The sequence below is a fragment of the Cebus imitator genome, unplaced genomic scaffold (genome assembly GCF_001604975.1).
Source record: "Cebus imitator isolate Cc_AM_T3 unplaced genomic scaffold, Cebus_imitator-1.0 Scaffold95, whole genome shotgun sequence".
NCBI classification, from domain to species: domain Eukaryota; kingdom Metazoa; phylum Chordata; class Mammalia; order Primates; family Cebidae; genus Cebus; species Cebus imitator.
Genome location: NW_016107410.1, coordinates 5,179,300 through 5,191,967, shown reverse-complemented (window position 1 = coordinate 5,191,967; position 12,668 = coordinate 5,179,300). Strand labels below are relative to the sequence as shown.

At 44.5% G+C, this 12,668-nt stretch overlaps 1 protein-coding gene across 4 annotated transcripts in view; it reads right to left on the bottom strand.

Moving 5' to 3' along the window:
• The window catches only part of MGAT5 (alpha-1,6-mannosylglycoprotein 6-beta-N-acetylglucosaminyltransferase), a 331,838-nt gene that overhangs the window by 303,499 nt on the left and 15,671 nt on the right, over nt 1-12,668 (bottom strand). The window lies entirely within an intron of this gene.

Sequence of the window (12,668 nt, the reverse complement as noted above, 5' to 3'; positions counted from 1 at the left end):
AAAAAAAAAAAAAAAACCACTAAAGAAAGAGAACTTTAATTTTAAGGAACAACAGCTGGCTCAGAAAGCTCTCTACAAGAGAAGTGAAGAACTGTGTACAGTGTGCCTATGAGTATAACGTGTATACAGGTATTGATTGACTTACCACCTATGCGACTTACAACATTCGACTTTACGACCACAATCGATAGCCACGACTGCTCCGCGTCTGGCAGCGTAAATGTTGCCCAACTGGGTGTACAACAGTGCGGACCAGCTTCCGGCAGCACTACCATCTCTGCGTGCACCATTTCAACTGTACATATAGCCTACTCAACTTACGACCAAATCGTGTTACGACCGGTCTGCGGTCCCGACTGTGGTCGTAAGTCGTGCACTAGCTGTAGTATAATCTCATAATGGATAATGTATAGATATGTATATGTCAACAATGATGGTTTAAGCACAAAACTTGTCAACAATATTTGTTTCTCGAAAGGTGAGAGAGCCATGCTCTTCTGTACGGTTTGAATTTTCTATCATAAGCATGAAACTTAATTTCTTATCTAAAGAATCAGAAAGGAAGAAGAGAGGGAGGAAGTCTGGTTTGTATGAACACTTAGACCAATGGTTCTCAACTTTTCACCGCACACTGGAATCCCCTGGAATCCCCTGCAATCAAGTGCAATCACCAGGGCCCAACCCTGAGATCTGCAGTTCATTGGTCTGGGGTATGACTAAAGTGCTGGAATTCTTAAAACACACCCAGGCGATTCCAATGGGCAGCAAGGGTTGAGGACCACTGCATTATCAGTCAGTATAAAATTTAGACCAGAGGGGACAGAGCAGAGGTCTTAACTTTTGTATTCTCTGGACTCCACCAGCAATCTGATGAGGCCCGTGGATGTTTCCTCAAAATAATGTCTTTAAATGCATAAAACACCAAAGATTATTTAGATATCACAGTATTTTTCCACTGTGATACGGTATGAGTGCTTCTTTATTAATACACCAAGTAACAAGATCTAAAAATGGCTTTATTATCTACCATCATTTTGAAGTAGTGATGAATCTAAAAAATAGAGATCTCTGCAACAACTGAATGTGATATGGACTTACTGATGACAAAGCTCAAGGTACTTCTAATACTACTTTGGTTTGTTACCTATATTCACAATGAAAGAAAATGCCAAATTTCAGTTAGAACTCAGTGTATACTTTTTTCCCATCCAAGCTTGCAGCCTTTCAGGCATAGAGGTGGAAGGAGGAGGGCAGGGTGCCATCAGTGAACAGGGTCACAGGACTTGCTCGTCTGGACACTGGTTCTATTACCGGGTGTAAGACCTCAGACAGAGGTAAAGAAAACAACTTCAATCACATGCTAATTTCCATTGAGGCTGTTCCTTTTTTTATTTCCTTTTTTTTTTTTTTTTTTTTCATTAACTCTATAAGGCTCATTCAAGACAAACAAAAAAATGTGCATTTCCTGATAACTAGCTACACTGTATATTTTAATTATGGCAATATTTTTCAAGTACCACTTCATGTGAAAAGATCTGTGTTTCTTCCACTAAAAAGACTCTACTGTGTTATCTGTGTCAAGACAGCCATCACATGAATGCCAGTATCTTGGGATTTAAAAAGGGGCTTTTTGAAACTAAGTGTTTAATCAATAGGTTCCTTTTCATATAGAGCTACGCTCTGCCTGCATAGACCCTGAACATGTTTTTTCTTTCATCTAAATTTGAAATAGCATTTACTATGTACTTAGCAGCTATTTGACTTTCATTACTGCACTGGGTTCTCTTCCCAAATCACAGTATTCTAATGCTCACATCCATGCTGTACCATTATCCCATTTTACTAATAAAGAAACAAAATGACTAAGAACTTCATAACAGCCTGATGGTACAAAATCACTTTCTCAGGAAAAAAGAGAGTGAGAGCAAGAGCCCAAACTACATTAACATCCGTGTTGAAATTCCAGTTATAAATTAAAAGGGATTTTTTTTAAGTAAATAAGACAATATTTTCTTTGGGTGGAAAGGGACTACCACACCCATTTATCCTAGCAACAGACTAGGCTAAGAAACTCCAAGGTCTACTTTTCTTCATAGCCACACTTTTCTAATGACTCCAGAGTGACTTTTTAAATTCCTTCCATTCATGAAGTAATACAACACTCCAATGAAATGCGGAAGAGAATGGCATCCTCAGACCCAGCATGCAGGCACGTCGCTGTGGAAGAGCAGCGGCCAGTCCCCAAAGCTGGAAGAAACCCAGCTGCCAATGCAGGTACCCGGCGATGCAGGAAGCGCTGGCCTATGTAAAGCAGCACACAGGTTAGAGAGGTTCCCCAGGCCAGCATTATCTTCAGACTGTAAGTTTCTCATTCCCTAACTACCAGAAGGCTTTTCAAATGAGCCTAATCAAACTTTTTGTTTTTGAAATAGGGTCCTGTTCTGTTGCACAGGCTGGAATACAGTGTGCAAGGTTCTTTGAAATGACTGTACTGTGGAGTACACCACAGTCAAGCCACGGTGACCCACACGTACACCTCCAGATGGCCTCCTGGAGCCAGAAAGTCTAAGGTAACAGAGAAACTGCAAAAGGAGAAGAATAGATACCTCCTGCAGTGCCTGATTAACCGACCTTGTGACATTCCACCTTGTTCCTGCCTCAACTGATAAGTCAACCTTGTGACATTGGACCTTGTGACAGCCCCAGCCTGGCTTGCAAAAAATGCCCTAAACTGTAACTTTCCATTACCTACCCCCAACCTATAAAACCAGCTCCTAACCCACCAGCCTCTGCTGATTCTCTTTTCGGATTCAGCCCACTAGCCAAGGAGTGAATAAATAGCCCTGTTGCTCATGCAAAGCCTGTTTAGGTGGTCTCTTCATTCACAGCGCACTTAGCACAGTGGTGCTATCATAGCTTACTGCAGCCTTGACCTCCCAGGCTTAAAAGACACTACCACCTCAGCCTCCTGAGTAGCTAGCACTACAGGCTCATGCTACCACATCTGGCTAATTTCTGTATTTTTTGTAGAGACAAGGTCTCACTATGTTGCCCAGGCTGGTCTGGAACTCTTGGGCTCATGAAATCCTCCCATCTGGGCCTCCCAATGTGATGAGATTAAAGGCATGAGCCATCGAACCTGGCCTAGTCAAACATTTTGATTCTCAAAACTCATTCCCTTTACTTGCAGTGGGGTAAAGGAAGATATAATGGCATTATTTTTCAAATTTTTTGCCTCCTATGAAATCAGTCCTCATTAAGGAATTTAATGGGGGTGGGGAGGCTCATAATGAATGAGTTATTTCAACATCAGACAAACACCACACATAACTAAGAATACCCAAAACTCTCCTTAAAGCAGAACAAAGACTTCAGGAGGCCGGGCGCGGTGGCTCATGCCTGTAATCCCAGCACTTTGGGAGGTCGAGGTGGGCAGATCACAAGGTCAGGAGATCAAGACCATCCTGGCTAACATGGTGAAACCCCATCTCTACTAAAAATACCAAAAATTCGCCAGGCATGGTGGCACACGCCTGTAGTCCCAGCTACTCGGAAGGCAGAGGCAGAAGAATCGCTTGAACCTAGATGGAAGCTGCAGGGAGCCAAGATCTCGCCACTGCGCTACAGCCTGGACGACAGAGTGAGACTCCATCTCAAAAAAAAAATTTTTTTAAGATGAAGAAAGAGCCCACAAAAGAGAGATCACAAGGAAAAGACCAGGCTAACCCAAATCAAGGACACTTACAGTCTTAACAGGAAGTCTCAGCAACGCACATTTTGTTCTCAACTTTGTTTTCCAGCAGGATGTACGAGAGTGAGGTGAAGGGACGGGGGTTGGCGGATAGGTGTTAGGAAGGAGACAGAACTGGCATTTATTAAGTCCTAGCAAGTTTAAGGGACTTCCACATGTGTCATTAACTCTCTTAACTTTTCCCACAACCTCACCAGATAGATTATCACCTCCTCAACTTTAAAACAAAATTGGAAATCAGAGAGGTTAAGCAACGTGCCCAGAGACACACAGCTATAACCAGCAGAGTCAGAATTAGAAGGCAGGTCAAACCTGCCTCAGGGCCTCACTCTTTTTCCTGCCCCTCACTCCTCGGATCTGGTTAGTTATTTTCAGTTCAAGTGTTAAGGCTCAGGAAAATTGCATACCAGGTCCTCTAAAAAACAAAACACACACAACTTACTTTGGTTATAATTCCTTGGAAGGAAGGGGAAAACATCAATGCATATCCAAGAAGTCAGAGAGGAGGGGAGAAGAAAGATCAAACAGCCAAATTTTCCAAAAGACTAAGGTGGGGGGTTGGGATGGATTCCAATAAATAGTGGCATTGGTGAGGATTCAAGTTCCCCAAGTGAGTATTCAACAAATGGTTTGTGATCACTTTTAAAAGGTGGTCTGCAGAGCAAAATGGATTCAGAAAGAACCAAGCAGACCAGCGTGACGTCATGGCCGTCTGCACTGGAAGAGACCCCTTGTTTGTCAGAACACAGGGCATCTGCTTCAACAAGCCTTAAGACCCATTTCCCACATCATGACATCATCACTCCCAAGGACCTCATCCAGGAGCCATCCAAGCAAGTACCTTCCAGAATGATTTTAGTCCCATAGCTCATCAGTCAAAAATGAGCATGCATCCCTAATATACATGACTTATTTTAAAATTAAAAACATATTCTGCTGCCAACTTATAAATATGAGTAAAACTGAAGACCTTACTTTGTATGGAAGAAAATACACATAAATTAAAGCTTTTACATTTTCTTCCCATTCCCCAAAGGATTATCCTGAGCACCAAATGTTGGAACTTAGCATGTGATGTGGTTTGGATCTGGGTCCCTGCCCAAATTGCACATAGAACTGTAATCCCCAGTGTTGGATGTGGGGGCCTGGTGGGAGCTAACTGAATCATGGGGGTGGAGTTCTCATGAATGGGTTAACACCATCCCCTAGGTGCTATTCTCCTGATAGTGAGTGCGTTATTGTGAGATATGGTTGTTTGAAACCGTGTAGCACCTCCTGCCTCACTCACTCTTCTCCCTGCTCTGGCCATATGAAGTGCAGTCTTTTCTTCACCTTCTGCCATGATTGTGAGTTTCCTTGTACCTCCCCAGAAGCCGAGCAGATGGCCAGCATCATGCTTCCTTACAGCCTGTGAAACTGTAAGCCAATTAAACCTCTTTTCTTTATAAATTACTCAGTCTCAAGTATTTCTTTAGAGCAGTGTGAGAACAAACTAATCCAGTGCCCTAGATGCAACACAGTGGGTGTCTGGAGCGCAGGGAGCTTCACCTTCACCTCACATCCCTGACACACCTTGTCCTGGTGTGCTGTCCTGGCCTCTCTCCCAAGGCTGATGGCCTGCTCTTCCTCCCTGAGCATCCCAGAATCACTTCTTTCCATTTCCTCTCCCTGCACAGCCTTTTCCTCCTAAATTCCCTCACCTCCCTGAACTTATTACAATATCTTCTTTTCCCCCACATCCCTGTCTTCCCACTGTAGTAATTACCCAGCAAAATCCTCACATTGTAACAGCAAACGGTGCCTTCATTTCATAGTCTGCCTTCTCTTCTGCATTCAGGCAGTTCAATAGTACCAGAAAGATTAAACAAATATACAGTAACCACATAAACACTGTTACCGTGTTACCTCACACCCGCCTCTTCCGCAGGTCTTCTAAAATACTAACTAGGATTTTTCTTGTCTTCAGCCAGCTCCAGCTCCCTTTATCATCAGCCAACCATTCCAGTCCAGCACCACCTTTCCATCCCTCTATTTCCAGGTGACTGCTTGATGTTCCACATCCATCCACTCAACCATTCCTTCATTCATTCCAACGCTTCCCAGGCACCCAGGATGCTCGGAGCACGGTTTCAGCTCACAGTGCTGCTACATCCTGGTAAACAAGAACATGTCAGGAGTCGGGAAGATCATGAAAACAAAGCTGTTCCAAAACAGGGGGCAAGCAGGGGCCAGAGATACAACCCACTTCACTCCCTGCCCACTTCTGCCCTCCAGAGTTTTTTTCCAAACTGAAGTATTAACAAAATCCACATGACATGGAATCAACCTTTAACAGTACACAAACTTAGTGGCATTGAGTATATTCACCATGTTGTGCGACCATCACCTCTACCCAGTTCCAAAATATTTATATCATCCCCCCACCAAAAAAAAAACCCAGGTCCATCAAGCATTTTTCCCATCCCCCTGCCCCCACCAACACTATCTGCTTCCTATCTCTGTGGGTTCACCTATTCTGGGTACTCCATGTCAGTGGCGTCATCCGTCACTACTCCAATTTGGAAACAGCTCTGCTTCCCTGTGGTGCTCTCCCCGCCTCCTCTAGGAAAGCCTGTCTCACATCTGTCCCCACACCCCCAGGCCCTCTCCAGCCTGTATCTCTAAAATCTCGGAAGAGGTTCTCTAAGCCTTTGAGCAATTCAATCACCCTTGAAAAAAGCAAAACAGGGCCAGGTGCAGTTAGTGTAATCCTAACACTATGGGAAGTCAAGGCAGGAGGATCACTTGAGGCCAGGAGTTTGAGACCAGCCTGAGCAACACAGTGTGATCTTGTCTTCATCCCGCCCCTTCTCCACAAAAAAAAAAAAAAAAAAAAAAGAAAAAAAAAAAAAAAGAAAAAAAAAAAAAAAAAAAAAAAAAAAACCACAAAAAAAAAAAAAAAAAAAAAAAAGTGTTAAAAAACAAAACGAACCTGACCCTTCTTCCTCTGTCAAGACAGCCCCAATACCTTCCTTCCCTTCTGAGCTTCTGATTCACTCCATGGGATTTGCAAAGGTCCTCAGAGATTTCCAAATTAACACAAGCAGTAAAAACGCAGAAGGCCTTGGCTCCCCAGTGCCCTCTGGTCATGTGAAGCATATGACCTCAGATAACTATTGGTTTTGCCCCCTCCATGCCTCAGTTCACTCATCTGTAAAATGGGGTAACACTTACCTCACTGGACTTGTATCATGAGTCAGAACTACCTGAGCGCTCACAAATGAACCAGGCACACTGTAAGGGCTCCAATGCCATCGCTATGGTCAAGATGACCTGTCCCATAAAACCCATGGCCCTGCTCTGCTCAGGTGGGGCCAGGCCTTTCTGGCCATAGGTTCTCTCTGGCTAAGCCTGTAAATGCAGGCATTTTCCAAGAATTGACTCTTCCAGGGTAACACTCTTTAGGATGGTATCATCTGGTCTCCTGACCTTAACCACTATCAATGCTGACAACACCTAAACCACAGGGCCCCGCCCTGCCCCTCTCAGGCTCAGCACAGCTTTGCACTCACATAGGAACACCTGGGCAACACCTCAGCAACCTTGGGAGGCCCTGAACTCTGCAAGACCAAAATTGTCATCCTTCCCTTGCACTCCTCAGCCACCTCTCCATACCCCCTCCACTTCAAGTTCCCCTGCTCTCCCATGGGCACCACTGTGCTGGCCTCCCCTCGTGCCCCCACCCCACCTCCTGTGCCAGGCTTGCTCCTGTTCCCTCCTTTTCACACTGCAGGCAGAAAAGACCATCTGAAAAACAAATGTGCCCAAGCCATGCACCTTTCAGGCACTCTCCAATGCTCTCAGGAGCAAGCCCAAATGCCCTCCCAAGGAAGGCTTTTCCCAACCTCGCCCCATCCCCAACAGCTCCTGCCCTGTCCTCTAGGCTCTGGGAATGCTGACTGCTGCCAACAATGCTGCAATTAGCCTATGCAGCCCCGCTAGCAATGTCTTTCCCACTCCATTCTCCCAAATTCCACACATCTTTCAAGGCTCACTTCAGCCACCATCACCTCAAGGAAGCCTTTTCTGATGCCCTGGATAGGACTAAGCTTCTCCCTGCCCGCAACTCACTGACATTAGTGTGGGTCTGTTTTCCTCATTAGGCTGTAAGTGCCCTGAAGACGTTGTTTATTTCCTCCATCTACCCATCCCTCAACCCATCCATCCACCTACTCATCCATCTATCCATCTATCCATTCACTTACCCACCCAACTATCCATCTATCCATTCAACAATAACGTCCTGAGAGCCTACAGTGGGCTAAGCACTACGAATATAATAGCTAAAAAGACAGACAAGGCTGCTGCCCACCAATGGAGACAGACAACATGTGAATACCACATCCCCCCACACTAGTCCATTTTTCTGCTATAACAGTACCACACAGACTAGGTTATTTATAAAAATACAAGTTTATTTGGCTTATGGTTCTGGAGACTGAGAAGTCTAAGAGTGTGGTGCTTGCTGAGTCAGAACATGGTAGAAAACCATGTGAGACCGAGAGGGAAGTGGGCTGAACACATCCTTTCTATCGGGAATCCTCAATAACTCTCAGTAACTCACCCATTCCCAGGATAACAGCATTAATCCCTTCACAAGGGCGGCACCCTCATGATCTACCATTTTTTAAAGGCCCTACTTCACTCTGCTACAATGGCAACTAAATCACAACATCTGTTTTGGGGGGGGACATTTAAATCACAGCACCCCCACAGCAGCCGCACAGTGTGGGTTCTGGAGCCAGCTTCCCTGGGTTGAAATTCTGGCTCCTTCACTTGTTAGCCATGAAACCTGGGGCAAATTACTTAACCTCTCTGTGCCTCAGTTTCCTCCTCTCTCTAATAGGAATGCCCAGCTGGCACTTGTTTTTCTGCTAATTCATTTTCCTAATCTATTTCACAAATAGATAAATCAATGGAAAGTATCCAGAACATTGCCTGGCATATCATAAATGCTTTGTACAAAATGAGCTATTCTCTGAATACTGGAGCAATGGGACTGTTTATGACATGGTCCCACCCTGGATGTGGGCACAGGTGTTACATTAACCTTTTTGCCCTGTTTCTATATAAAGTACTCAGCAGTGTTTACTGTGTCACACAGGTAAGCCCTACAAGAATGACTCATTGGCTTGGCATTAAAGACTTTTAGAGCTGGCAGTCACGCTGGGTAACATCTAACCCAACTCGCCCACTTTTGTGGAAGAGACAAAGGCTTACAAACTTAGCGGCAGGGAAAGCATCGGCCCCAGGATCTCCGACTTGCCAGCCACTGCCTTGTCCCCCATTCTAAGCAGACTCATGGCGCCCATGGCAGCACAGCTGCTCCACATCGTCCCATCTCTCCTTTCCCACAGTGGAACCGCCGTGGCTTCCACACCCAGGCCACCTCTTTCTCCGCTGGCTTTGCCATCTCGTGCCGCTCCTTTTTCTTTTTCTCCCTGTTTTGTTGCCGGTAGTTCTCCTATTTCCAGGCAAAGAGCTGGCCCTTCATAAAGACAGCCAGAGATCACTATCCTCTTCAGGGAGTGGCTCACGCAACACAGCACTGGTGGCAGGTGCAGGCCATGACCCCCCAAGGCCCTCTCCAGGTCCTGCTGGTCACTCCTGATGGAGGAGGGACTTTTTCTTCCACACCAGCCAAGTTTCACTTTACCTACTTTAGGATTCATGCTCTTCTAGGTGTTCCCAGGGTCAGAAGGCAGGTCCTCCCTAAACATGGGTGTAGAATGAAGGCCACGTCACAGCTCTCAACTAAAAGCTATTTCTGAATGGTCCAGCAAGTGCCTAACCAGCACCCCTCCCTCGGCTTGCTCTGGGTTGCCAACAGTGTGACCTGGCCTGTGGATGGCATGTCATCCTCTGGCACTGCTGACCTGATGACAAGTGGTAATCTAGCAGGGCTATTTTATAGTCTCCAGTATTTACAGAACCGCTCTGTTATGAAACTTTTGCTTTCACACCTCAGCTGGCTTAGAAAGCTGCAAGAGAACATGACACTGCGAACAAATAATTCCTGGGGTGCTGTGCGAGGTTTTTCATTCCTTTTCATGGCTGGGCTGTAATATCATTTGTAAGAACCTTGCGCTTCATCCGTCTTCATGACTGAGCCTCCACTGGGTGTGTTAGCATGCCTCTATCTGAAGCTCACAGAGGCACAAAGGCTTGTCACAAACCCCAGTATAGCAAGTCTGGCAGTGCAGTCTATTTGAAGACTGGGATTTTTACCTTAACGTCTCAGAGTAATGACTATACCATACACAAAATAGCAGCCATGGCCAGAGTGCTATAAACAAGAGCAGTAAATTTGTATCTACACACCTTACTATTAAAGAATTCATCTCCCCTTCTGGATATTAACAGCCACAGGCTATGAAGATGTTTGCCCTGGATATGAGATTCTGTGACTCCTACTCTGTCTTTCTTACAAATGTTAAAGCAGACCCATTCTTTTAAACAATCAATGAAAAACCATTTTTAAGAAGGAAGAAACTATCTTTCCAGCAAAACACTTTCCATGTTTTCACATGAAAGATCTCTTAGACATTTCTCTGGCCAAAAAAAACCTTTCGCCTAGCCTTAGAGAATTTCTCTTTGGCTCTATTCTTAGAGCAAACTCATCTTCAGAAGGTTCTTCCATCTGTGCCTTACCAATTCATCTGCAGACAGAGTGGTCTAACAGCATGTAATGGAAAGTAGGCACGCTTTAAGAGCTTTAAGATCAGAGACCTGCATTTAACCCCCAATCTGTACCTTATCAGTAGGGGGACTATATATCACCTTTTACGCCTGTTATCCCAGCATAATCATCAAAAGCATCCCCCTTCACTCTCAAAAGCATCCTGATTTGGATGATAAATTATATGACCACCTTGCTTATTATGTGAGCCACCCCAGACAACATACTTCACTTTCCCACGAGTTTCACATTTGTTCAGTGAAAATAAGGGAAGCTAATATACGTGGTTATCCCAAGCATGAAATTAGACGGTGTACACAAGATGCAGTCACAGGAGGACCCAGTATTCCCCGTACACCAGCTACCATGCTCAAAAGGTCTGTTCTCAGAGAGAAAGTGTTCATTTGTATGTGTAAAGTCCTCACCTTTTGGTTGTCAAGCTGAAGACAGGACCTGTATTTCCCACTTTCTATTGTGATATGGTCTATAAAATGGCAATGGGATCTATCTGTGTCCAGCAGCTGCACAATTAATTCTGTCATCCATCTGACCAGAAGATGGACTGCACATGGGTATTTTTACTCTTATACTTTAGACCTTCTGGACTTTATTTATGCTCTCCACAAAGTAGGATTAAGATCAAAATTTACCCCAACCACCAAAACTCTATGAAACAGTCCAAGTGAATCGGTTCAGAGTCGGGGAGGGGAGTGGTCAGAGATCCTACAGACTGAACCACTACCACTGAGCGAGTAAATGTGAATTTCTTGCTTTCTCAAGCTAAAAAAAGAAGAAAAAAAAAAGCCATTGATAGAAGGACAGCTTCTTAATGAAATAATCTTAGGCATCTCACTTTAAAAATTAGGCCTAGGTCAGACTCACCTCTATAATCCCAGGACTTTAGGAGGCTGAGGTGGGAAAATCACTTGAGCCCAGGAGTTTGAGACCAGTGACCAGTGCCACTGCCCTCTAGCCTGGGCAACAGAGCAAGACTCTGCATTTAAAATAAAATAAGCCTAATTGTGCCAACAATCTTTAACACAAATCTGTAATATCAATCAGTGACTCAGAAAGCAACAGAACTTTGCTATTTCTGTTTGAAATAAATAATTTGAGATGCTATCACTTCATTGATAAACTTGTTAAATACACATACATTCTCTTTAAACAACAGAATATAATGTAATGGAATTGCCTCAATGATAAAACTGATCAACAACAAAACCCATAGAAAAATAAACCAGAAAAAAAAAATTGAGACTATTCTATTCCAATCTTCAGCACAATATTTTTTGAAACAAAGAAGAAAAAATTATTCCCACTATCTTTTAATATAGTTGTCCGAGGGATTTGTGTTGAATACGAGAAATCCCTCCCCACTCTGACTTCCAAAGAAAGAGAAAGGAGGCCAGGTGCGGTGGCTCACACCTGTAATCCCAGCACTTTGGGAGGCCGAGGTGGGCAGATCACCAGGTCAGGAGATCGACACCATCCTGGCTAACATGGTGAAACCCTGTCTCTACTAAAAATACAAAAAATTAGCCAGGCATGGTAGCATGTGCCTATAGCTCCAGCTACTTGGGAGGCTGAGGCAGGAGAATCACTTGAACCCAGGACATGGAGGTTGCGGACGCAGAGGTGCAGTGAGCCGAGATCGTGCCACTGGTACTCCGGCCTGGGCAACAGAGAGAGACTCTGTCAAAAAAAAAAAAAAAGAAAGAAAGAAAAAGAAGGAGAAAGGAAATGTTCAGCATTTTCATGCTCTAAATATAGCTACAAGAGGAAAGAGATACCCATGGCAGCACAGCAATGGCTTAGAGTCTGAAGCTCAGCAAGGCTCAGTACAGTAAGTTCTTCTGTGAGCAGTCACTTCCTATGGAAAGAAGTTTCCAGAAACAGAAAAAGGCTGACTCCACTTCCAGAAATCCAGTTACAGTGACAGCACAGCACCCTCTGGGCTAGACTCACTGAGTGGCAAGCGGGCAGCCAAGAGGAAGTGCATTCCTATGGCACTGACACCTTCAGGCCAATGGCAACAGGAAAACACCCCTGGCAACCATGTACACAACGTATTTCTTGGACAATGGGGTACTTCTTAGAGTGCTACTGGTGATGATATAACTTGAAGCATACCAAGAGGAAAACAAGGGGTTAATGTGTATTTAGGGCATTTTCCTGCAGAATGTCTGTAGGTTTTCT